Genomic DNA, 23,807 nt, shown 5'->3' with positions numbered 1-23,807 from the left:
CTCCCACTTTCAAATATGAATCAGATGGTTTACTCTGTTCTACTTTCCTCTTCAAAAAAGGAAAGCAGAACTGAAACCTAATTAAGACAGCACTCAGCTCTGTAACTAAATTCATTCATAGCCCAACTGCACTGGAGTGTTGAGCTTCCTTCAGCTGCCTCATATTGCAAACCGAGTTCAAATCATTATCATTTATTATTTATTCTCTAGTTTAAGTTACTAGGGAATTTTTTAAAAAAATTAACCCTGCTCTTCTAATGATCGACAGGGCCTAAAGGCTCCACTCACTTTGATCCAGACAGCACAGCAGCCCCACGCTAAAGCAATCCTTCCAACACACTCCTCCTTGATGAACAGCTGTAGGCACTAGGAATGTTCTGTCCGAATGGTGTTAAAAGCCTCGTTCCTTTTGGCAGCCAGAGCTAGAAAGCAGAAGGATCCCAAGTGAAGCTCTGCTTTCAAGCTACCTGTTGGCTCCCGCCCCTTACAAGGGCTTGGAAGCAGCACAGGCTGTGGCGCTACCTGCCCTGTCACTCACAGCTGTACAACCCAAGAGACACAGAACCTCTCTGAGCCTCAGTTGCCCCATCTATATCATGCTAGGTCACAGACCTATTTTATAGTGATCCCCAAATATTTGGAGATTTCTACTCTGTACCAGCTACTGTGCTGGGCAATAGGGAAACAAAGAGAAATAAGACAGAGGTTTTTGCCCTCAATATGTCCATGCCCTAAATCAGTCATTCTCAATCAGGGGTACCGCCACCCCCAGGGGACATTTGGCAATAGCCTGAGACATTTTTGGTTATCACAACTAGGGGCAGAGAGTGCTACTAGGGTAATAGGCAGACACCTGGGAGCTGCTAAACATCCTGCAATGTACAGGAAATCTCCCCACACCTAGAATTACTCACCTAACCATGTCAGTAGTGCCGAGGTTTAGAAACCCTGGTCTGAATAGACCAACTCAGATGTATAAGCATATAATTTTAGTGCAGTGTGATAGGAGTTATGAGGATTAAATAAATACTCTTATCGACAGGGGCTGAGAATTGGGGCTTCTCAGTAAAAGCCCGTCCCCTGCTATCCTTCAGTGCTGTTCTTCTGTAAGGACTCACGTTGGTAGCAAATATCCAGAGGAGGAAGGCAGTCTTTTCATTCACTGCACAAGGAGGTGTCACTCTGGTTAACATAAATCTGGCTTGTGTGACCCAGTCCTGTTTTGACTCCGGGTTCCAGCTCCATCAAAATCCACCCACATCAACAGTTCACCAGGGCCCCAGGGACTGAGGGACCCCAGAATGGGAGCCAGGCCTGCTGGGGAAGGAGGCAGCTTTCCACAATGAGTATTCCTTTCCATTTGCCTTTCTTTCTCATCTAAAGGCTTCCAGCCCTGACAGGCTCTGCTGGGGAAAATTATGAATGAGTCACTGAGTGAGTCACTGGGGAAAGCCCTCCCCCAGAGCAGTGGCTGAGAACCCACCCAAGTGACATAAATCTGCTTTCACAGTTCCTTTTTGCCTCTCCCAGTAAAAGACTAAAAATGAAAGAAAAATTGTTAAGATGACTTACTGCAATAACTTTTATACTTTTATAATGAGAAAATAAAATAAAAATTTTTAAAGAAGCAGAACTGGGAGACCACCTGGATTAGAATTTGCAAAGGTCCAAGCATGATAAAGACTCTCTTCTTTTGTGAGGGCATCAGTCTCATTCAGAACTGGCTGCTCCAAGCAAGGCATCCCCCCAAAGAGGTGAAGGTGGAGTAGAAAGGGAACGTGAGCCTTTGATGCAGAAAGCCTGAGTCTCAACATCAGTGGCCTCAAGAAATCACACAGCTCTCCAAGCATCTTTCAGTTTCCTGGTTTGCAAAATGGGCTTTGGTGGCATGTCACACAGTTGATTGGAGCACGAAGGATTTCAGGCCTTTGAATGGCTTTGAAAGTTAACAGCCTTCTACAGTTATTGTTACATGTTGGGAATGTGATAGTAGCATTGTGGTTTTGTCTTTACCTTTTAAAGAGTGCCTCGCTACTGCAAGGCTAAGGCTGATGTCATGAATCCTACTCACAGCACCAACTGTCTAGCTCTTAATCCTGTTTATGATGCCAGTTGTAAAGCTAGGTGACCACGCCAGTTGTCGGGCTCTTTTATCTGCCAATAATTCTGCACCGACTAGACCAATTGTTGAGCTAGGGCTGGGTCTGGAGCTCCCAGACCCCTCAAGCCCATTCACAGACTGGGTCACAAACCCTGCACACGCCAGGCTGGGTCACCAGACCCCTTCACGCAGGTCTATGAGCTAGGTAACTGGCCACACGGTCCTTGGAAGCTGCAGGTCTGGAAAGACAAGACCACGCAGGGCGGGCACCTGAGGCAGTAAAACACCAGCCAAAGTGGTGCTGCAGTGCAGGCACACCTACTCCACCCGCCCCCCCCCCACACACACACAATGTTTACGGAACCACCCCTATCCGGCCCCAAGGCTAGGGGAGCCTGACTAAATTATTCCATTTTCCCAACACAGAGGTTCTGTAATAGTTAAGGATGAGAGGATGCCTGGAATTTGCTTTAAAATAACACAGGACTGGGAGGAGGGGTGGGGGGTTTAGATGGAAAATTGAGCACAAGGTGGTGATAGCTGTGGCTAGTGATGGGTGTCTGGGCCTTCGTTATGTTAGTGTATTCTCTCCACTTTTATATTTGGAAGTGTGTCATCATTTAAAAGTATTTTTTAGAGAAGAGTTCTGGATATAGGTTACACAACAATGTGAATATACTTAACATTACTGAACTGTGCACTTAAAATGGTTAAGATGGTAAATTTTATGTTTATGTGAATTTCACTACAATTAAGTATTGTGAGAGAGATATATAAACACACACACACAGGTTGAGTATCCCTTATCCGAAGTACTTGGGACCAAAAGTGTTTCAGATTTTGGAAATTTTCAGATTTTGAGATATTAGCAGAATACATACCAGTTGATCATCCCTAGTCGGGAAATCAGAAATCCCAAATGCTCTAATAAGTGTTTCTTTTGAGTGTTTTATCAGTGCTCAAAAAGTTTCAGATTTTGGAGCATTTTGGATTTTGGATTTTCAGATTAGGGATGCTCAGCCTCTGTGTGTGTGTGTGTGTGTGTGTGTGTGTGTGTGTGTGTGTGTGTGTGTGTGTGTGTGTGTGTGTGTGTGTGTGTGTGTGTGTGTGTGTGTGTGTGTGTGTGTGTGTGTGTGTGTGTGTGTGTGTGTGTGTGTGTGTGTGTGTGTGTGTGTGTGTGTGTGTGTGTGTGTGTGTGTGTGTTCTAAAAAGTCCGTAATTCAAATAAACAGTATGTATCAGGTACAGGGATGCTCAGCCTCTGTGTGTGTGTGTGTGTGTGTGTGTGTGTGTGTGTGTGTGTGTGTGTGTGTGTGTGTGTTCTAAAAAGTCCGTAATTCAAATAAACAGTATGTATCAGGTACAGGGAACATAGAAAAGCAATAATATCAGGTGGGAATAAAGCAAGCAAGCCGGGATGGAAAGGGTACCGCTTTATTGCTCCCTTTTCCTGGAATTTTGTTAAGGATAGCTACTGAAAGAAGCAGGGCTCCCCCATGTTGGGGGCATTGGGGAGTGAGAGATGAATTTTGGCAGGGAAATTGGAAATGTCATCCTGGGGAGCTGGCCTGGAGTTTACAGACGGAGGTGGAGGAGAGAAACAGCTGAGCCCAGACATTCCTTCTCCGGAAGTCGAGTGTTGCCCGTGTGCCAGGTCTGTGCCTCCCTGGAAGCATAAGGGTGGAGGCGGGGTGGCCCCAAGCTTGGGGAGGTGCACAATCTGTAGAGGAAGCAGTTCAGAGAATGCACAGTCCTCTCTTTGGATTGCAACCGAGGCAGACGGAACCGCAGGGGACAACATGGGTGGTTGAGCACTTTAGACTAGTTGGACAGATGAACTAGGAGCTGTAATCATTCTCTTTTTTAGCCTTTTAAAAAATATATGTCAGAGAAAAAAATACATCAGACATGGAGTCATTTGAAGCTAAGTGTCACCCATCCCAGAATAATAGTTCTCTAGCATTAGTTTTTACAAAATGGTGGTAGCACAGAGCATCTTTTCTGATGGACGATGCCAGCCCAACAGTGTAGGTGGACGCGTGGGACACAGTGACAGAGCGGCATTTCCTCAGGCGGGTGGTGGCCTCTCTTCTGGCCTCAATTCTTCAGTTGTGAGACCTGGGGACACACCACTTCATCTCTCGGGCTCTTGGTGTCCCCACCTTGAAATGAGGAGCTGGGCCATCTCCGAAGACTCTGATTTACTCTGTGGCTGGAATAGTTTCCGATGACAGGCCGTTTGTGGCTGCGTTTGCAGCAATGTTGCTGGCAGGCAAGTCACACTGGATGTGTCTTAGTCGTGATTTGGGGACCTGGGCGTGACCAGCTCTTTTTCCTTCTAGAGTAACTTGCACTAGAATCTAGGGAGGTTTCTTAACCAGGGGCCTATCTTTTTTTCAGCTGTCACCAAGGGTACAATTGGGTGCAAATCAGCTGTTACCCATGAAGCATTCTGTGTGAGGTGTCTGGACAGCAAAGGCAATGCTATCCTTAGAATCCCCATCATCAGGAAGGGTAGTGGTTTTCAAATATTGGCAAATGGGTCGCTTTTATTAAACAAAACTGTATTGGTTTCCTGAGACTGCCACAACAAATTACCACAAACTTGGTGTCTTAGAACAACAGAAATTTATTCTTTCATGGTTCTGGAGACTAGAAATCTAAAATCAAGGTGTCAGCAGGGCTGTGCTACCCCCCAGAAGCTCCAAGGGAGGTCCTTCCTTGCCCTTCCGGCTTCTGGTAGATCCAGGTGTCCCTGGACTTGTGACTACGCAACTCCAATCTCTGCCTTCGTGGGCCGGCCTCTTCCTCTTCCTCTGTCTTTTCTCTGTGTCTTTTAAAAGGACACTGGATTTATGGGCCCACTGGGGTAATCCAGGATGATCTCATCTTGAGATCTTTAATTTAATTATATCTGCCAAGACCCTTTTTCCAGAAAAGGTCACAGGTTCCAGGACATGGTCATATCTTTTTGAGGATCATCATTCAACCCACTCAAATACCTTACACAGAGGTTCATGGGGCAGAATGGAGAAGGGGCTTGGGGGGACTCTGGTTATATCAGAATCAGGACCTTGACCTTCACGTAGTCAACTCCTTCCCTCTACCCTCTGTCCAGTAACTCTCAGCACCAGAGCCCAGTTTGAAAACTAGAGCTCTAGTGGAGAGAGCTTGGGAGACTTTGGAGTCAAAGTTCTAGGCTAGGAAATGGGTCTGGGGCTTGGGCAAGACAGAGTTTCTCAGCCACAGCACTGGTGACATTTTAGGCTGGATAATTCTTTGTTCTGGGGACTGTGCTGTGTGTCACAGGATGTTCAGCAGCTTTCCTGGCCTCTACTCACTAGAAGCCTCCTACCCCATCATGAGAAGCAAAAACATCAGCAGACATGGCCAGATGTCCTCTGGGGGGCCAGTGCCGTAGAGAACCAGCCTGTCACATAGCAGAACTAGACACTCAATCTCTTTGTAAAAATTTAAAACGGGGGGGGGGAGGCTCAGTTGCTACCTTCCCAGTGTTTCTGGTGGAAGGAGTTCGATCTGTACCCCTCATTTAGCCTCAAACCAAACAATGCACCAGAACCAGCCTTCGTTTTCTTACCTGGCACAATTGCCTGCTACCTCTTTCTCATCTCCAAGCAGAACCAGAAGTGACTTTCCAGAAAAACAAGGCTCCCGGTGTTTGCTCCAGTGATCGGGATAGTTTCTCCAGTTCTGTTCCCAGGTGGGCCTTGAGGACCTCACCTGGTGACCTGCACAGCTGGACATGGTATGTTCTGAAGGCCTGCTGTCCCTCTGTCCTTTTGCCTTTTTAAAAATAGATATTGCTCAGCAACTCCTCTCTCCTATTCTCCAGTCTATGAGTTGGAATCCTATCTCTCAAATCTGTCTAGAGAAAATCTCTGTCTGCGTAGATGAGTTTTCTAGAAAAGCCATCTTCTGGGTCTGGGACATGAGGGAATCAAGTAGCTGGTGCTGATTCAGCCTGAAAGTCTAGAGAGAGCAGACAAGCAGGGGGGCAGGGATCGATGTGGTGGGCACCTCCTGCATCCTGGTTTCTTCTTGTGTTGAAAGTTGTCACTGTGGTCACCACTGCTCCTTCAGGAAGGCATTGCACACCTGTGGTGATGGAGCAGTCACTGAAGGTTACAAATGGTCTGTGTGCCTGGGATGGTAAGAGGCTTGAGAAATTCCTGGCAGTTTGCCCAGATGAAAATCCTAGGATCTTAGACTTGGGGACCATCTTGTCTTGTCTGCTTTCCTGCCCCCGAGAGAGAAAGCCCTCCCCTCCAACCCTGACACCCGGGTACGCGGCCTCTGCTTGCACGCCCTGCTGGGGAGGAGCTCACTACCTCCTAAGACAGCCAGTGTTCCTGGTCACCTGCTGTTTCATGATCTCATCCTGATCCTGGTTCTGGCTTTTGGAGAGAAGCACAGGCTGAGCTCCTGTTCCGAGCAGGGCGTGCTCCAGTCATGCCCTTGCCTGTTCTTCTCTTTGAGGCTAAACTTCCCAGTCCTTTAGTTACCACATGGCATAGCTTCGAATCCCTCCCACTCCCAGGTGCCCTTCCAGGAGATAATCCAGTATGGCATGGCCCTCTCTACATGGCATATTCCAGACTGTCCATCCTGGGAGCTGACCCTGTAAGAGTATGGGGGCTACCTCCTTGTGTCCCTGACCTGTCTATGCTGCCAAGGTTGCATTGGCATTTGGGAAAACTGCTTCACTAATGGGGACTCGTGCTGAGACTTCAATTAACAGAAACTTCTCCTACCCTGAAGAGTTTGCACACCAGACCTTCCTCAGCGTGTCCTAAGGTTTCTGTATGTGAATGCTGGCCACATTTCCTCCTGGGAGCTCAGGTCCCTGGATTCAGCCTGTTCTGTCATCTCGAATCTTCAGTCTACCTCCAGTGTATTAACCTTCCCTCTCAAGTGGATATCATATGCCACTGCCTCCATCGCACATGTAGAGAATGGGTTAGGAGAGAGCCTTCTGCATGCCGCCTGAGACCTCCCTCCTGCTTGCGAAGGCCTCGTACACCTGCTGTGTTGGCTGTAGGTGGTGCAGCCCCTCTGTGTCCCAGCGTCAGTGTGGCTTCCTTCTCCTGTACAGCGAGTGAGTGCTCTTGCCCAGTCCATACCTGCCTCCCACATAATGTGTTTATGAGTTTCCCCCAACCTCATCAGCATCCAGACCCTATCAGAAAACCACAGAGGAAATGAAGTTGGTTTGGCAAGGCTTGTTCCTGCTGAACTCTGTCAACTTTGACAGTGACGGCTCCCTTCTCACAGAACACATAAGTCCAAGGTTTAATAATCCATCTTCACATTTTGCCAGGCTTTGAAATCAACAGACTGTCATGTCAGCAAGGAGCCGAGTCCCCTGAGTGGTATATAAGGGTGAAATTTGCATTTCACTTGCACTTCCACTGTTTTCCACAGCCCTTCAAACAAAGCCCATGGTGTAGGGGAACCACTGGAGGTCAGGTTCAAAAGGAAGGAGAACGCACCTGTCCCCTGCAGTGGGTGCCACCTGGCTTCACCTCTGCAGCCTGCTTGTCCCAGTCGTAACCTCGGGACACCAGTCTTGCCTGTAGATGGGAGGGGTTTCTGCAGCTGCAGCTCACGTTTCAGGCATGTCTGGGACTCTGTTGTTGACAGTTCTCCTGGATGTGGGACACAGTTTTGATGGTGAGATTTCTGCTTTACCCTAGATCCCCTATCCTGTGCCCTGTGCGTGATTACCGAGCTTGTGCACAGAGCCTCCTGTTCGGAGATCTGGGCCCAAATCCACTGCTATACAGTACCCCAGAGACCTGCCACTGGCCCACCCTTCTGCCCCCAATGCCTGATTCTGACTCTTTGTTCAGACTAGGTCTGGCTCCCACTGACCTCCTTGGACACTGAACATCAGCCTAAAGCCAGGTTGGCCCCTGCCCTTCAGTGTGCACTTGGCAGGAGCCTCTGGGCTGGGTCCCCACCCATCTTGGCATCCCCAGCCTGCTCTCAGAGTCCAGTACACCCAGTGAAATGTGTAGTCACATAGCCTCACATTGCAGCCCCACCCCCATCATGATGGTGCCAGGGCAAAGTTTGGACTTTATAAAGTATGGACCCCTCTGATGGTTTAAAACAGGGGAGGAGTATGATTTGACAAGTTTTAGGAAGATTAATCTAGTCAAGTACAAACCGAATGAGATTGGGACATTCGAGGTGCTGTGTGATTGGGGTCATCGTAGGCTTCCCTTCCCTTCTTGGGCTTTTCAGAGACAGTTTTTTTTTTTTTTTTTTTAAAAAGGTGACCAGTAAGGGGATCTTAACCCTTGACTTGGTGATGTCAGCACCACACTCTCCCAAGTGAATGAACCGGCCATCCCTATATAGGGATCTGAATTCATGGCCTTGGTGTTATCAGCACCACACTCTCCCAAGTGACCCACGGGCTGACCAACACAGCATGAGGACCTTCATGTATGCCACATGTATGCCAAAGTCATTTGCCCCGCCGAGTCCTTCTACAGGCAGCAGAGCCATCCTTAGAGGAGCGGGTGACCCTCCTGCCTTGTACAGCAAAGCTCCCACTGCACCGGTTGAGGCAGGCGTTCCCTGGCATGAGAGGGTGTCTGGCTCCCTCTGGTGATAAGAGGAAATGCCTGCGCATTCGCCTTTCATTTCTATGGACAGTGGCACACACACATGTTGGGATGAGGATGGGTAAACTAAGGCCCAGAGGTGCCCGTGCTGGGACTGAGGGATGGAGTCCCAAGTAGAGCCCCCATGTGACTTGAGTCTGCTTTTGTCTCCCTCAGGACACTTGGTTTCCCCTCAAGAGGTGGTATAAGGTTCAGAGTGGGGACTCCAGCACCCCACAGACACCAGTTTCAGTAGAACCTATTAGAAAGATTTCCGTGGCCCACACCCTTCTGCTGTGTTTCCTCTTGCTGCGTGATCAGTGGGAGGAAGTGCAGGGTCAGGGCTCATAGCGACTGGGATTCCATGCAGTCGTGTGGCTGCGGGTTGCTAATCTAAGCTCTTTATGTCTCAGTTTCTTCATTTGTAAACTGGAGGGAAAGACACCTACATCTCAGGGTTGTTGCAAGGAATAAATTATATACAATGTCTAAAGAACCTGGCATGTGACGGGTATTTAATGAAGGATAATTTTGTTGTTGCCATTAGCAAATAGCATCAGTAGAGCTGGGCAAGGGTAGCAGCGGCCTTTCCACTCCCGGGCAGTGAAGACGAAGTTAGGTCACCCTATCCCCATCAGGGGAACACACCTGAGCATTTTGGTGAATGAGAGTTAGAAATACTTACCAGAATTGACCTGTGGGAGCCCTGCCCACCGGCACTGGGCCTGTCCCCCGAGTGGGCTGGCAGGGGACATGACCTCTGACACCAGGTCCTGCTGTCTCCCTGAGGCCTGAGCCCATCCCTGCAGTTTTCTTAGCCTCAGTTACCTCCACAGCAGCACTCCATAGCCAAAGTCTCCCTGAGGGCACTGAGAAAATTCATCATGGTTCTAAAGCACTTTGAAGGTGCAGGCTGTGCCCTTGAAGGTAACAAGACAGACTGGATCTCTTCAACAGGTAACTTCACTTCGAGAAGTGGCCAGTGCAGGACAGGGGAAGCTGGTACATCAAGGCCCTGAGAGTGTACTAGGGACCCTGGGCACTGACCACTTCTGATGCAGGGCACCAGGATGCAGCTCCTCTTAGGGAGGAAGGGGAGCGTGCACCTGCTCATTGCTAGCAAGTCAGATGCCCCAGTCCACATCCCTGCCCCACGCCCGCCCTCTGAATCCCCACTGATCTCTGTGCTCTCACTTATTTTCCCTCCGTTGCCCCCACGTCCGGCCTACAGGTTTATCTTCTTGGCACACAGCATGAGTAGGACATGCCTCAGCCCAGGAGTTGCCCCCGCTGCACGTGATGGGCATGTCATAGCCTGGCCTCAGAGTGTCTCCGTGACAAGCACAGCTCAGTCCTCTCCTGCAAAGCCATGCCACCGCCTCATTTTCTAGGGCCACCTCCTGGGGCTCTCCCAGCTCTCTGCCATTGCCCACACTATTCTGTGGACTGCCTTCTTCCCCTCCTTCCTTGCTTTTCTTAGATCCTATGTCTTTGTTACTTCAGTTTCCCACGTACCAATCTCTCTGTGCCTCAGTTTTCTTACGTGGATAATGGGAGTATGTCTGTTCATAGGGTTGTGGTGGGGATTAAATGAGACAGTGCATGGAAAGTGCTAGTGCCCAGTTCTCAGCTCACCAGGTATCAGCACCAGCATCCTCACGAGCCATAGACCTGCCTCAAAACCCAATTCCAGCCCTGTGCTGTGAACAGGGTGTTTCCCTCGTCCCATGTTCCAAGGTTCTCCTACCAAACTCAGGCTCACACTCCAGGAGAAAACAATTTGTCTTGTGCACAACATTTAGCAAACCTATGAAAACCTATGTATTTCAGAGCCTGCCCCCTGCTGGGCACAGTGAGGGGTCCAGAGATGATAAGATAAGATGAAGGTCCCAACATGTTCCATCTGGCCAGTCCTAACCAGGGAGTGATACCCACAGAGGTGTGCTACCTTGATTTCCTCCTGACATGTGGCATTTGGCAGACCTTGGATGGCTCCATGAATGTTCATCAGCTCACCTTATGCATCTGACATCCCATGCCATCTGGGTGGCCCTCTACAGTTTCTAATATTCTCTCAGGCGTTGTCACACACTGATCTTGGGAGCTGTGTAGGTGGCTAGGGCTGCATGACAAAACACCAGACTGGGTGGCTTAGACACAGAAATGTGTTTTCTCACAGCTTTGGAGGCTGGAAGTCCAAGATGAAGGTGTCAGCAGGGTGGGATTCTCTTGAGGCCTCTCTCCTAGACTAGTAGATAGCTGCCTTCTCCCTGTGTCCCCACATAGTCTTTCCTCTGTGCGTGCATGCCCTCGGTGTCTCTCCATGTGTCCAGATTTCCTCATATAAGGACACCAGTCAGATTGGATTAGGGCCCATTGTAAGGGCCTCTTGTAATACTTGATCACCTCTTTAAAGGACCTTTCTCCATGTACAGTCACATTCTGAGGTAGTGGGAATCTGGGCTTCAACATGTGGATTTGGGGGGACACAGTTCAGACCACAGCAGGAGAAAACAGGTCACTTTTACAGATGGGCTGCTGAGGCTGAGACCGGAGAGTGCTTGAGCTCAGCCTCCTGCTACTCAGTGGCTCTGCTGAGGCTGGACTGCAGGCCGTGCCGTGTCTCCACTACCCCTGCTTGAGACTGGGGTAGGGGCAGTGGGGAGCCTGGAAAGACCCACATCTGAGAGGATGCCCAGAGAGAGCTTCTGGGAGGGCCCCACCCTGCTCACAAACAGGACGCGGGCCCTTCAGAAGGCATGATCTGTTGTTTTTGGGGTGGGTTTCCTGCCTGTGGGCATCACATCAGATGCCTTCCATATATCTGCTGTGTGCCGTCACCCTGGTAAGGTTCTGTCAGGGCCAGAAGGAAGAAAAGAGGCTCTGTCAGCAGGGCTGAGAAACAAGACTGACAATAGCTGCAGCAGATTCTCCCCGAGCATCCCGATGAAGCCCAGCCGTGTAGGATAGCATCCCTTTGATGCATCATTCTCAGTAACATAGGGCTTCCCTCCTCCAGGCAAAAGACTGTACTGCTCCTATGGAAAGGAGGATTTTTTTAAAAAAAGCAACAACAACAAAAAAAACAGGGTTATCTGCCTTCCCTGACCCTACAATTAGTACATCATGCCCAATACAAGGAACTTTGTTTTTGCATCCCAGCAGACTGTAAGCAGAACTGTAGAAAAAGTTTCAGTCCAGGTGCTAGGCAGAAGCAAGAGGAAGGGAGAAGAGAGAGAACCCAGGAAGGCCCCTTGAAGGAGGTGGTATTTGACAGACTTTGAATGAAGGGTAGAACTTTGTGCTGGTAGGGGCCTGGAGGAGAGGGAGAGACTGGGTTGAGGACTGGCATGAGCAAGGAGCAGAGACTGGACAGCACCAGGGGCCATGCTGGGAAAGCCAGGCAGAGTTCTATGGCTGGGTGCATATGGTTGTGGCAGCTTACAGGGCTGCTTCAACTGGCTACACAAGAGATTTGGATTCTGTCATGGGCTCAGTGACCTCGGTGGGGCCACGCTCAATAACTGTCTGCCCCTCCACCTTGCAGGACCGACATTAGATCCTTCCCTTATCCCATGTGCCTAGATGGATTTCGCATACCGGCTGGCTCCTTGATCAGTGCTGGGAAAGAAAGCTTGGTCAATGTCAGCGAGGGCAGAGTCTCTCTAGCCCAGGGTTCTCAAACTGCCTGCATGTAAAATCGCCCAGGGAACTTGGAAAAAGCCTGATGCTCAGTCAATACCCCAGACCAGCCACATCAGAATCTCTAGGAGAGGGACCTATGGATTAGTATTTTTTAAAGTTTCCCTGGAGATTCCAGTGTGCAACCAAGACACCCAGTGATGTGTGTGACCTAAGAGGCAACAGGTGTGATACTGTGGGAAGGGGCACATAAGCTCTGTCACATACCATGTGGACTTGGCAACATTAGTGTTTTGTTTAGAAACTTTGCAGTGGAGATAATTTTGTTACATAAATTATATGCAGTGTCTGGCATGTCATATGTGCTCAATAAATGGTCCTTCCCCACTCCTTTCCCTCCCACTTCCTCCTTGGACATAAGCAGGGTCATTTATGCAGTGCCATCGGGCACCAGATAAATGTGCATTGCATGTTTTGCAGGCTTCCTGCTTATGCATCGTGTTTTGTTCATGTACGTATGATGCAGAATGCTCCTTCTGAGGGGAGAAGTTTCAGCCCACAGATTTCAAGATGGGAATACCTTTTATAAATTGAGGGCATGGAAGGCAGGAGGAGATGAGAAAGCAGGGCTTTAACGGAGGGATTCGTGGGCAGGTAGAAAGTGGCGTACAGGGATGTTAAAAGCCTGGAATCTCTCTCTTTCCTAGGCTGGCGCTGCCCTCTAGTGGGGAAGAGCCACAGCCAACTTCAGTTTCCTTGTCCCTCTCGCACTTTGAGGGTACCATCTAGAGTTAGAATTACTCCGAGTCCCACTAATGAAACAAACACATGCCTAGGGGAGACCAGCCATGCAGGCCTCTCTTGCACTCATCATCTGCAAGACACAAAGATAATTCTAGAAAGCATCTACTACGTTCCAGACATTAGAAGCCTTGCATGCATAACATCTGGTTCTCACTGTTCCACAAGGTAAATATGCGTACTCCCAGACTCAGAGTTTGGAAATGAATCACCCAGAAATTGAGAAGTGTAACCAGGATCCCACCCTACATCTGGCTGATTCCAAAGCCTTCGCCACTGTGCCATGTTGTCTGTTCTTTCTCTAAGAACCTTGGTCCCAGAGGCCTAAGTTCAGATCCACCTCCACCATGCACAAGCTGCGTACCCTTGGGACCACTGACAAGTCTCGCTAAGCTTCTGTTTTCTCATCTACAGATAGAATATCACAATATTTGCCTTATCAATTACCATGAAAATTACTATTTGACCATAGGTATATGAGAAGAGAGAGAAAGACCTGGAGAAAATGATTGCCTCAGGCTGGCAGGATAATAGTGGCTTTCCCCCTTTCTGAATACATTACTTTTAGAATCAGACAAAAACAAGATTAATCAGACCACTTTCTTTTGAAAGAGGTCAAAACACTCACTGGCATATACTAACCAGTAAGATACTACAGGAGAGAACGTTTTCTCCAAGTTGTGGCAAGCAAATCTCAGAACCTCTCCCAAGAAAACCACAGACTTCCCCTGAAGAGATCTTTCATTTTGTCAGGTGCAGAACCCTCAGCTCTGACCTTCCCCTGCTCTGCTCAGTGCTGTTTCAGTCCCTGCCAAGAAGTCAGCACTGTCACATGAGAGAGACCTCAGTGTCCTTGGGTGCCCTGTCCTCCCTTCCCACAGTCAGGAGGGATCTGAGCCGGGGCTTGGGTGCTGGGCATTGTGATTCCTGCATACACTAGGTCTTCCTTGAGCGCTCTCCCAAGGACAACCGAGAAATGCCTGGTCCTTGAAATTCTGTTCCATCAGCACCTTGAATTCTATTGCAATAGATAATTCTGTTCTTCAGAAACACTTTCTTTAGAAAATCTTATCATTTGTTTCCAGTCTTTCTGTCATTAGGAGAGCTTTGTTGGGTTTTTCTAATTACTTTAGAAAATAAACCTTGCGCATAGAAACAGACTAGAAGGGACTGTCTAAGTGGATATCAGCATTTCTCTCTGGGTGGTGAGAAATGGTGATTTGTGCCATCTTCCTTGCAGTAATGACAGCTAAAATTTATTGAGCACATACTGTATGCCAGGCACAGTGGAAAGCTCTGATGTACATTAATCACTTAAACCTGAAAACAGTCCTGCAAGGTAGGTGCTATCAGATGAGAGTACGGAGGCCCAGAGAAGGTAAGTAACTGTCCCAAGGTCACACAGCTAGTAAATGCAAACCCTAGCTGTCCAGCTTCTGTGTCTGTGTTCTTGGCCACTGTGTTGTGCTGCCTCTCTCTACTTGGTTTATTCTCGGGTCATCCTTTAATAAGCATGTGTTTATTTTAAAATGATGAAGAGGGGTTTTGTTTTTAATTAACTTATATGGTCCCACAAATGTAAAAACACATAGAAAGAAATACCATACAAATACAATAATGTCTAAAAGGGAATATGAGAATGATATTTCTTTATACGATTCTGTATTTTCCACATTCTCTGAACTATCTCTTACCTAAGTGATCAAAAAAGTAAAACCTGTAAAGCAGAAAAAGAAAATTATGCTGTTATAGGTACCAGCAAGAAGAATAAGTAACAGATCATGTTTTCTGAGAACGTCTATGTTCCGGGAACTGATCTGAAGCCTTTTCTGTACACTAAAGCATTTGATTCTCAAAGGCTCCCTAATAAGTAGGGGTTGTGGTCAGCCTGTTTTCCAGAGGAGAAAACCGAGGCACAAGGAGCATTTGTACTGTGCTCGCAGACACACCCTGTAGCAGCAGAGCCTGACACTGCTCCACCCTCAAGGCAGGTAGGCTCTGTGTTCTTTTCCACACAGGGAGACTCAAGGTCAGCAACACTACTGGATTCGTCTAATTACAAAGTGCATAGAAGCACTAGTCCCTGGGTTTCTTGATGGCCTGTCAGCTTTGCTTTCAGCGGCATAAAAAATCTGTGCTACCAGGTGGCAGATGCCCGCAGTTCCTCGGCTCAGCCTTCGCCCCTCTGTCCCATCCCTGCAGGCTGTGTCCACGGAAGCCAGGCTCATGTCATGCTTTGGCAAAGAGAAAAACAAAGGTTCAGAGGGAAAGGTCAGCATTTCTTCACGCAGTGCTGTGTGCACTTCCGTAGCCAACTGATGATGGCATCTCCTTCAGGAGCCAGGCCCTCAGGTGAGCCTGGTGCAGGAGACTCCGGGCCGAGTGGAAGGAGCAAGAACAGCATCCACAGTGTCAGTCCCTTCCCCGTGCACGCAGCCAGTGAAACCGTGGAGCATCAGCGGAAACTGGCATTTATGAGGTGCTTCATCTGTGCCGGGGTCACACCAGGCATTTGCTTTTATTTATTCCTCACTACAGCCCCTCAAAATACATCTTCTTAGCATCCCTGCTTATCAGATGCAGGAACCAGCATAGAAAGGCTAAGGGACTCCCAGCAGGTAAGTGGAGGTGCCTGGATCCACATCCAGCCCAGCTCTGGAACCCACTCTTACCCCTGCCGCATCTGCCTTCTGAAGGCAGGCAAAGGGCCTCCCTGCCACGTGGCTCAGCCGTCATCCATGCAAGTGGCTTCCTCATTCACAGGGCTGGCTGCCTTTGAATAGCAAGGTGTGGGGTTTGATTGTGCTTTTGTTCTTTGACCTTGTTTATTTGTGCTCGAGCTAACTGGGGACCCAGTTCTGCAGAGGGGTATAGTGATTAAGCTGCCACCTGGAAGCCATGTGTCATGAGGCAAGCTGCTTAACCTCTGTGAGCCTCAGTTCCTTCTTGGATAAAACTGGGACAACGGCCCCCACCTTGTTGCATTGTTGGAAGGAATCATGAGATAACACGTATCGATCACATAGCCCAGTCCCTGGCATTGCACAGTCAGCACTCAATAAATAGCCATTTGTATAGATGTACTTATATCATATCACACATGCACCTACATACGAGGGTACTTCAAAAAATTTGTGGAAAAATGGAAAAAACATAATATGAATTTTTCCAAGAACTTGTTATGTATGTATGTATATATGAAAAATATAACAATATTTTTGTGCACGGAACATAGACTTACAGCTTACTGATTACTGTGAAACAGACACTTGTGTAGCCTGGAGATAAGTCAAGCATAAAAAACCAGCCCCCAAGAACCACCTCTCTGCCCCTCCCCCACTCCACTCTCCCCACTGCCTCCCCCTATCAGTAACCACAGTCCTGACTTCTATAATATTCGTTTCCCTGGTTTTCTTTATGGCTTGACTCCCTAGTTGTATATCACTAAATACTTTAATTTTGCTATTTTGAGTTCTATATAGGTGGAATCATTCCAGTATGGGTTCTCGCCCATCTGAGTTCTTTTGCAGGGCGGTCCGCACTGTTGATAATCATCCCAGAGGTGATTTGTTTTCTTTGCTGTATAATAATTCCAGAGTACAGGGAGACCGTAATTTGTTTATCTGATCTACTGTGGACGGGCATCTGGGTTGTTTCTAGGGTGGGGATCTTACAAGCAGTGCTGGTATGAGCATTCTCGGATGCGTCTTCAGTACTTTAGCACACTTTCTGTGGGGTGTGTACCTAGGAGTTGGAATTGTGTGTCATTGGATTAATTTATCTTCAGTTTTTTAAACACTGCCAAAGTGGTTGTCCAGTTTGCTTCCCTACAAGCAGTGTACACATGCTCCAGATTTTTGTCAACACTTGTTATCTCTTTCACCTATGGAAAATGTAGTGGTATTTCATTGGGGTTTGGATTTATATTTCCCTGAATTCTGATGAGAATGAATTTTCATATTTTATTGTTTATTTGAATTTTACCTTTTATGAAGTGCTGTTAAGGTTTCTGTCTATTTTTCTACCAGTTTGTCTTTTTCTCATTAATTCGTAAATATAGTCTAGAGAAGCCCTCTGATTCTTACATGTGTAATAAAAAGATACACATTACACAAATATTTTCCCACATTTTCACTTTCTTAGTGAGCTCTTCTGATGAATCTGATGAATGAAGTTGTTAATTGTAACTTAGACCAATTTACCAGTCTTTTCTTTCAATGGCTACTGCTTTCTAGAAGGGTACTTCAAAAGTTCATGGAAAGATTTGTATTATCTTTCAGTTATATTTTTCCATGAATTTTTTGAAGTACCCTCATATGGTTGGTTTAAGAAATCTTTCCAGCTCCCAACACCAGGAAGGTATTTCACTCTATCATTGTCTGGAAGCATTAGTGTTTTCCTTCTCACACTTAAGGTCTCCCATCAGCCTGGAATTGATTTTTGCATGTGTTGTGAGGTGAGGTTAGTTTTTTTTCTTTCCCTATAATTTTAAGTTGTCCCAGCACTGTTTATAGAAAAGATCATCCTTTCCCCCACTGCTTTGTACATGTTGTCATAAATCAGGTGTCCACACAGGTTTGGATCTGTGTCTGGGCTACTTCTTTTGTGCCATTGGTATATTTGTTGTTCTTGTGCCTAAAGCACATTGTTTCTATCATTATAGCACTGAACAAAGTCCTGACGTCCAGTAGGGCAAGTCTTGACAACTGTTCTGCTTTTTCAAAAGTGCCTAGACTGTTCTAATTTAGAATCAGCTAGTCACATTCCACAAACAAAAAAATGTCCCCTAGTACTTTTATTAATTAACTGTCATATGTTAGTAATAATCATAAAATCGAATAATGCTTCCTGGACCAGTAAGCTCCAAATGGACGTTTCCAAGTGGATTTTCCAAATTCCTCTTCTGGTTATATGCAGCTGGCCTGCCCCTTACATGTAGGTTCAGCAGCGAGTCCCAAGGTTGCATAGCAGGAGGAGGCACATCGATTGGGAAGGTCCCAGCACTGAGGGAGACACATGCGGTGGGGCATGGCAAAGAGCATTGGACAGGGAAACAATAGGTCAGGATCTGAGTCCCAGCCCTGCCACTCCCTGGCTGGGTGAGCTTGGGCAGACTGTTGCCAAGGAGAGTCACTCTGTCCTCTGCATGGCTGCAGTGACTAGTGCTCACGATCACATGTCATCTCAACAGATGGGGAACTTATTGTGCATCAGCGCTGGGCTGAACAAGAATATAAAGAATAAGGCACTATCTCTGCCTCCAAGGGCTTAGCATCCACTGCAGTCTCTCAGACTGTGTCCCAGTCAACACCTGGACTGAAAAATGGCCCACAAAAAATGTTCTGTGGTAAAATAACACAAAACCTTCATGAAACATTCTGCTCTTGGAGAGTCACATGCATGTCAGAAGCTGTAAAATCTGAGAAGTCTTGGAGTTTAACCCAGCACTTCCCTAGATTTGCTGTACAATTGTATTAGTTTCCTATTGCTGCTGTAATAAATTGCCACACACTTAGTGACTTAAAACAACACAAATGTATTATCTTATAGTTTTGGAGGTCAGAAGTCTGTAATGGGTCTCACTGGGCTAAAATCAAGGTGTTGGCAGAGCTGCAAACTTTTCTGGGGGGGGGAAACTTATTTTCTTGCCTTTTCCAGCTTCTAAAGTCTGCCCACATTCTTTGGTTCATGGCCCCATCCCCCATCTTCAAAGCCACCAAAGTCAAGTCTTTCTCATGATGTCATCTCTCTGGTTCTATCGTCAAATCTCCTTCTCCAACTCTGACTTTTCTGCCGCCCTCTCCCATATTTAAAGGACCCTTGTAATTACATTGGGCCCATGGGGAAAGTCCAGTATAATCTCTTTATTTTAAGGTCAGCTGATCAGAACCTTAATTCCATCTGAAACCCTTAATTCCCCTAAGGTAATGTAGTCACTGGATCCAGGGATTAAGATGTAGATGTCTTGGGGGCCATTATTGGGCCTGCCACAAGAGTGGAACCCTTAACCTGCGAGGCCACTTGCCCCAGCTTTATAGCACATCTAACAGTGTGTATGCATGTGATCTGTGGGGTCTTTCTCTAGCCCGTCACCATCGTCCACACTCTCCTCTCATCTTGTACTGCTCCTGACACCACATGATGCGTTGGTTGGTTTGTTAATTGCCTTTCTTCTTCCAGAGTGCAAACCCCACAAAGGCAGCGATTTTGTCCTTTTTGTTCACTGAGGTATCCCAGCTCCTAGCACAATGCCTGGCATGTCTTTGTTGGCTGACTACTAATGGTTGAAAGCCTCTCCAAAAAGACAGCAAGCTTCTTGAGGGCAAGATCCTTGTCCAATTTGTCTCTTCTTCCCCAGTGTCCAGAGGTGGCTGTTGCTAAATTTGAAGACTGTATGCCATGGGAGAAAGCAAACCTGCCACCAGGAGATCTTTTCTCATTTCCTTGAAGAATTTTCCACAGTCTGTACGTGGGCTAGCCTGGCATGGCCAGAAACCCTTCAGCCTCTGAGCATAAGTCTAGATAATCAGCTTCTCAGGCAAATTTGCACCAGAGGTTTCCAAACTTTCTTGGCTCACTATTCCTAGTGTCTCACTTTTATTTGTGACAGAGCCCTGAGTCTGAAAGAAATACCTAACAGTTTTTGTTTATCAAGCAGTTAGGCTCAAACTACTTATGAAGTGTTCATGTCTTAGCAACATCGTAGCTGTTTAAAAGGAAATAATGCAGGGGCTGGCCAGTGAGTTCGATCTAGTGGTGCTCATAACACCAAGGTCAAAGGTTCAGATCCCCATACATATGGGCCAGCCGCCAAAAAAATAATAATAACAATAATGATTATAATGCACATCCATTGAAAGAAAAAATATTTTTATTTTATCTTTAAGTAACCATAATCACTTATTAATGAGATAAGTTTCCCTGTTGGGGGCTACACAACTTCTCAAACCTTGGAACCAGGTTAAGCACAGCCACTCTCATTTCCCATTCCCCATAGACTTCCGCACTTGCCTTTTCTCACACCAACTACAGAAAACTTCATTCACAAAGATGCACTGTCATTGAAAGGAATGCGGTGCAATCCATCGGCTACCTTTGTGGAGTAGTTTCACGAATAGTGTCCAAAAGATGTCAAGTATCACCATTTCCCTCAAAAACTTAAAATATTCTGCGGTACCCTTGCGAGTTCACTGCAGTACCCCTCCCCCCACAATCCACCCACCAGGGTGCCTCGGCACACAGTTTGGGAACTGCAGATTTGCACTAATCACATTTACAGAAGGCCTGTGTTCAGACCAGGACGCCAGAGCCAGATGACCATGGTGGTGATCTCACACGCCCCTGCTGCCTTTGTCCACTCATCACGGCCCTAGGGAGCCAGGTGAGCATCCACTGTGCTTGGCAAGTGGCAGTCAGAGCAGGGCATGGACTCTGGGCGGCCAGTCCATCTGGCCCCGGTGAGGCTCAGGGTCTCAGCTGCTTCCCAGCAGGAACTCTGTCCTGGGCCTGGGATGCTCCCAGCTCCAGCCCCTCTCCCCTGATGATGGCTTTAGGAAATGAGGTCTGCGGGTGAAGTGAGCTTTGGAAAGACAAAGACTAGGAACGCAGGTGCATGCTGGCCTTCATTGTAGCAGGAGAGAGACAGGTGTCATCTGCTTCACAAACACTTTCACGGCTCTTTCTGTGTGCCAGATGCTGTCCTGAGAGCTTTACAAACATGAGGTCATTAAGTCCCCACCACAACCCCATGAAGTTGGTCTCATATAACCTCCATTTTACAGATGAGAAAACTGAGGCACAAGGAGGTTGAATAGACCCTGCCTGAGGTTCACAGATCTAGGAATTGGTGGAGTTGGGACTTGAATCCAGTCTGTTTATGCACTCACCTGGACTTTTCCCTTAGGGGGTTGGAGAAACCTGGCTTCAGATCGCTCCCACCGTGCTGCTCTCTAGCTGCCGGGTGAGGCACTGAGCCCCTGAGATTCTGATTCTCCCGCTGTGAAGGGGGCACAGTACCCCCCCCAACTCGAGGGTCAATGCAAGGATTATAGGAGATTACGCATGTAAAGTGCTTTCATGTGTCGGAGGGCCGCTGAAGAACGTTCTCTCCTGGAGGTGCTAGCCCTTCAGCACAGGCATCCCGGATCTTAGTGCCAGTCTGTTTCTCGTCAGTTTATGCAAGACACTTGAGGTGGTTTTGCTAAACAAGAAAGAACAAAATCACAGTCTGGCAGGATGAATTGAAGGGAGAGCCAGGAAAGCAAATTCAGAAGTAGCCTGTCTGGGAGATCATAGGCTGCCTCACACGCCCTCAGTGGACCAAACCCAAGACCCAGGGCCACCCTGAAGCTGCTGCATTTGAGTTGGTATCCTAGGATGTTTCTGAAGTGAAAAAGGGTGCTGCCTGATGCAGGAAGGCCCCTCCTGCATGCCTGCTACTGGACTGTCCTTTGGCAAATATTCCAGAACACATTGCTGCTGGAGGTTGACCTCTCTCCGAGGAGGAATGACTTAGAAAATGGCCCCCAGAGATTTCAAGTGAGGGGAAAAACTGCTCTTCACACAAAAATATGTGTGCTTTCCATCTTTCACTGGTTTATAGAATTGTGGGTCCTGTCAGGTCTCTCTGGCATTGGAGAACTTCATCATGTTAAAATGGAAACCACATCTAAACACTAGGGAGACCTCCACCCTCTCCTAGAGGAACTGCAGTGGGCGGTGCTCTTGCCTGGATGCAGAGGCTGCCTTGGTGCATGGCATCTCCACGGCGGGTCACTACTGTCCCCTGTCCAAGCCACCAGCCAGATCATTGGCCCATCTGGGCCCTATGGGGCTCACTGGGACAGCCAACGTCAGCAGCTTGAGGGATGTTCTTCCTACTCTGGTGTTGCAGCTTACACAAGGGCAAGAGACCTAGGACCTGGGGGACCCCGGCTGTCCCCTGATGTCCGGCCAGTCCTTGCTCTCCACTCTGGTGTCCCCAAGTGTGGGGATAACAGCACGATCTTGACACAACCTTTTAGCTCATTGGTTGGTTCTTTTCTAACGATACTGACAACTTGGCCCTTTGACCTATTGACTATTAATGATAATTGCCATTATTCCATCTGTAGGGCATGGATCAGTGAATATTGCATTTCCTGGGGGATTTATTTAATTTTCGTGAAAGAAGGCATTTTGTCACAGGTGGGGGTGGTGGGCTGTTGGGGTTCAGAGCGGATGCTAGCAATATCGATGGCAAGTCAGCAATGGTTGCAGTGTCCTTAGAGAGAGAATTGTGTCCCTGTTCCCTGTATCCCTTTCTTTGGGGAAGGCCCGAGCAGTTAGTCAGGTTGCTCCGCTGTCTTTAGAGTGCCCCAACTCTGATCATGGCTCACCTCGGCCTGTACCCTGGACCAGGAGAACGTGGCTGGCGTCACGATTTTGCCCTGAAGCAGAATCTCTTCGGTCAACCTTGGGTGCTGCTCTGCCTTGACAGCTGCTTTCCGGGCCCCCTGCTGGCTCCTCAGCATCTCCTCCCTCCACCCAGAGGATCGGGCCAAGACTAGTTCTGATCTATAACCCCACCCCACCAAGGGCGGCCCCCCATTTCTAGCCCACACCAAAAAGATCCCCACTTTGAACTCCAGACTTTTCCAGTAATACCCGCTCCCAACTTTCTCTGTTCGGTTATCTTAATCAAAGTTGTGATAAACCAGAGCTAATGTGCTCAGAAGGCGGACGTTGCTCCTTTCCAAAATGACACATTTTCATTTTAAAAACTCCTCCTATAAACAGGAATAAGATTCGGAGTCTCTGGCTGGCCTGGGAGTGATTATTTTGAAACAAACTTCTTCATTTCTACAAATCACAGTTGGATTTTGCCTAAGGCGCATTCAGCCCTTTTCGTGGGAGATAAAAAACATCCTTTTCTTATTTGTTCCTTCGTCCAACAACATTTCTTACAAGCCATCTTCAAGTGATTGCTTTGGAGTTTTGGGTCCCTGTCTGTAAATTGGGATGACATGGCTTCCTTTGCTGAGCATTTAGAATCCATTTTAGCTCCTGTCTAATTTTCCCCCTTTCAAGTCAATGAGCTTCATGAAGGCCAGGATTTTTGACTTTTGAGTTCAATGCTAAAATCTCAACTCTGAGAATGTGCTTGGCACGTAGAAGGAGCTCAGTAAATGTTGATTGAATGGATGAATGTTTGATTGGTTCCATGATGACATTGCCAAGATAATTCAGGCTGAGTTGGTCCACCCTGCAAACAGACCAGGTGGGAGAGGCGCCCTCTGCTGAGCTTGGTAGGATTCATCTTTCCCTATTCTTCAGGTGCCCATGTGTGCCTCTGGACACCAACCCTTGAGGGCAGTCTGTTTGGGTTAGAATTACCCAGGTGTTGATTGTCCCCATTAGATGGCCTACTTCTTAGGGGAAGGGCCACTTTTTCACTCTTGTTTTTATCCCCAGGGCCTAGAGAACTGTCAGTGCTCAGGAAATGTTTACCAAATTGAAGTTTAGTTATATAGATACAACCTGTAGGTTTTTAGTTTGTGCTCAGTACTTTTCCCAGAATGATCCAAAAGGTCTGTGCAAAATTCCTGGTACCATATCCATCAGATACTTTAGTACTTGTCCAGGATTTACTA

At 47.6% G+C, this 23,807-nt stretch overlaps 1 protein-coding gene across 2 annotated transcripts in view; it reads left to right on the top strand.

Annotated features, from left to right (window-relative positions):
- Positions 1–23,807, top strand: part of SLCO3A1 (solute carrier organic anion transporter family member 3A1) — a 296,266-nt gene that overhangs the window by 206,768 nt on the left and 65,691 nt on the right. The gene's annotated exons all lie outside the window — the stretch shown is intronic.

This window comes from Cynocephalus volans, chromosome 3, assembly GCF_027409185.1.
Source record: "Cynocephalus volans isolate mCynVol1 chromosome 3, mCynVol1.pri, whole genome shotgun sequence".
Taxonomy (NCBI): domain Eukaryota; kingdom Metazoa; phylum Chordata; class Mammalia; order Dermoptera; family Cynocephalidae; genus Cynocephalus; species Cynocephalus volans.
Note: the sequence above shows the minus strand (reverse complement) of the source record. Positions and strands in the feature narration are given on the sequence as shown.